The sequence below is a fragment of the Chrysochloris asiatica genome, unplaced genomic scaffold, assembly GCF_000296735.1.
Source record: "Chrysochloris asiatica unplaced genomic scaffold, ChrAsi1.0 scaffold00020, whole genome shotgun sequence".
NCBI lineage: Eukaryota > Metazoa > Chordata > Mammalia > Afrosoricida > Chrysochloridae > Chrysochloris > Chrysochloris asiatica.
In genome coordinates this window covers 11,758,876-11,762,413 of record NW_006408538.1, presented here as the reverse complement: position 1 = coordinate 11,762,413, position 3,538 = coordinate 11,758,876, and positions in this window count along the sequence as shown.

The window sequence follows — 3,538 nt, the reverse complement described above, 5'->3', positions numbered from 1 at the left end:
AACTTTTTATTGTGAATTGAGTGGCAGTTTACAAACAAGATCATCAGCTTTACATTCAACAAGTTATACACTTCGTTTCATCTCAATGATTACCATCCCCTCCATACTACTACACCAATTATCCTGCTTCCTCCCTGTGCTTCCTGTTTCCATCCCATCCACTTTCCCATCTCGTCTCAATTTTGTTTTTAGGTAAAGGTTGCTGTTTTGATTCTGAATAATTGACCATTCCTTTCTTCATAGTGAGCATACCCTACTAATATTGTTGTCCCTCCCAATACATCTATCTGCTGCTTGGCTGAAAGTTGGGTCATGAGGGTGAGTTCCTTTCCAAACCTGAGAGGTGGTAGAGTACCATTGTGTCAGCTTCCTTCAGTCTCTTTCTGACTGGTAAGCTCGATCTTTTTTTTTAAAAATAATTTTGAGTTTTGTTCCATATAGTCTATTGCTCTATCCAGGACGTTTTAATGTACTTCTTTTCAAAGCAGTTGGTAACAGTAGCCAGGCTCCATATAATTGTTCTGGTCTCAGACTCATGGAAACTGATGTTCACATAATCTACTAGTCTGTTGGCCCATTTGATTCCAAGTCTCTTCAGTTCTCATCACTCTTCTTTCTGTGCACATGGAGATACCAATAGCTGCACCTTACACAGCTGCTCATAAGCGTTCAAGATCCCAGACACTACTCACCAAAGTAGGATCTAAAACATTGTCTTTGTGGAGTATGTTATGCAAATTGACCATGGTGTTCTCTGAGACGATTGTCCTGAGGACCCAGGCCCAGCTCATTTAGGCTATCTTTTTTGTATATCTCCTAAAGCTATTTTATCAGTTAATGAGATGATTTTATTAGTGGTTCAGCTGTGGTGCTGCAGGAGTCTGTTATTTTATCTGTAAAATAAGTAAAATACTTGAGACTTTCTCAGGATGGAGGGTAGGATAAATAAATGCTTATAAAGAGTTTATTTGTAAGAAGCTCTGGTAGTGTAGTGGTTACGAATTGGGCTGTGAACCTTAAGGTCAGCAGTTTGAAACTACCAGCTGCTCTGCGGGAGAAAGATGAGGCTTTCTGCTCCTGTAAAGATTTACAGCCTTGGAAACCCTGTACAGGGTTGCTATGGGTCGGAACCAACTCGACGGCACTTAACAACAACAAAGAGTTTATTTGAAAGAACTTAAAAAAAAAATGGTAGCAGTTTTGTCTTCTTTTTGTTTCAACTGGATAGAGAGAAATACTGTTATCTGATGGTACATGGAGGGGAGTATAACCATTGTAATGAAACAAGATGTATGTAAAACTGATGATCTGCCCTGTAAACTTTCACTCAATCCACAATAAAAACCTTAAATTTTTTTTTTTTTTAAAAAGACTATGGAATGTTGATTCAGTACCAATTGTCATCATGATTAATTACGACTGTCACAACTGTAAAGGTAGAAGTTTTGTAACAAAAATGGGGGAGTAGTTAATCTTACAGTCCAGAAGCAGAGGATCCTAGGACCATCAAGGGAGATGATCATAAGTAGAATGCAAGACCCTATCCAGAGAAGCAGTGACGCCAGAAATGGAGGCAGAGATGGGGATGTGGAGAGAGGGAGCAGCTGAGGACTCTAGATTCATGGAAAGAGAGGGACTGAGAGCTGGCAGCCAGGTGGCAGACTTGCAGAATGTGCTCTTTGGTGGTGTAAATGATTAGATATGCTTGAGTGTCTATTAAAAAACAACAACAAAGAGCTAAAATGAATACTGTTAACTGATGGTACATGGAGGGGATTATAATCATTTTAATGAAACAAGGTGTATGATTTGTTGAATGTAAAACTGATGATCTGTCCTGTAAACTTTCACTCAATCCACAGTAAAAACCTTTAAAAAAAAACTAGGTACAAGCTTTAATAAGTGTTTTATTGAATTAACATAAGGCTTTTGGATTGGTATTTCCAACTGGTTGTTGTTGTTATGTGCTGTGGAGTCGGTTCTGACTCATAGCGACCCTATACAGGGTTTCTGAGGCTGTAAATCTTTGCGGGAGCAGAAAGCCTCATCTTTCTCCCGTGGAGCAGCTGGTAGTTTCAAACTGCTGACCTTGCGGTTTGTAACCTGATTCGTAACCACTACGCTACCAGAGCTCCTTTCCAACTGGTAGAGTATCCATAAAATACCTGAACTGGGAGAAAGCTACTGGTAACCAAAAAATAAGCCTGGGACTAAAAAGTAAAACAAAACCCAACATTTAATTGAGAATAAATTTAATGAATAAAGAAATGGGCCACTACATTCTCTAAATTACTTCAAAAACCTCCAGTTTGAATTTAACACTTATTCTCAATTCTTATGTTTTGTTTTGCTTTTCTTTGAATTGCAAAGTTTTCAAACAAAACACAAATCCCCCATCAATCTTTAAGAAAGCAGGTCCCGGAAACAGCAGCAAGTGTCAGGGTAATGATGTAGTCTACCAGAATTCAGTACTATAAACCTTGTGAGGAAGACCATAACACAAACATTTTGGCTTAAGTGATCACTGATTTTAAGTTAAATAGAATACCTAACATGCATAGTGCAGGTGGACAAGAATAAAAGCCAGGATCCATTAAATACTTCCCTAGTAATAGAGGGAAAATATACAATATATGCAATTCACGCATTTCAAAATGGCTACGGTAATGGCTTCTCCATTAAAGTTCAGTAACCAAAACAATACTTTAGGAAATAAGTTGATAAAAGCTTCCTAAGATGGACGCATACTGTGTTGGCAAACCTTCTGGAGCCTGGTGTGTTTTCAACTAGAAAGAATTCATGTAGCAAGAAACATTATAAGCTGTCACTTGCTTTTCAGTGAATTAAGGTAGCCATGAGTACTCCAGGACTTCGTATTTGAAATTGTGTGTGTGTGTGTTGATCACATGTGCATTGTTTGTCAGTCCTCACTGATGAAATGAGTCATTGGAATTAAATTCAGACTTGTAGGCAAGAATGTAAAAACAAAGACCAAATGATATACATCCTAAAGTTGATTAATTTCAATGTAAGGCCACTGATATGCTGGCATTAGGACATTTCTTCATTAGGGTCTGGCATAGTTCAGTGAAGTTGGCCTGAACTGCTCATGTCAGAAAGGAATATAGGAACCCCTTTGCTATTCCTGTGTGCGTTAACGAGTCATCATTTCCATCAACTTCAATCATAAAAGCAGAAGTCAGAACTCCCCCTAGACTCTTCTGCCTAGGCCAAAATTAATTTCTCTGGGATCTGCCTGCAAAAAGCAGATAGAACATTGCTTGATTTCATTACGTCATGCTTTTTGTTGTTGTTGTTTTACTACATAAAACCTTGAAAGAAAAAAATGCCACCATTGTGTATTTTTGCTGTTGTTAAGCATCATTGAGTCAGTTCCAACTGATAGTGATCCTGTATAGGGTTTCCAAGAAGCGGCTAGTGGGTTTGAACTGCCATACCAGGACTCCCCGTTGTGTATTAAATGTATGTTATTTCTAAGGAAAATCAAAATAGTGAGGCAGGGAAGAAACATGAACCT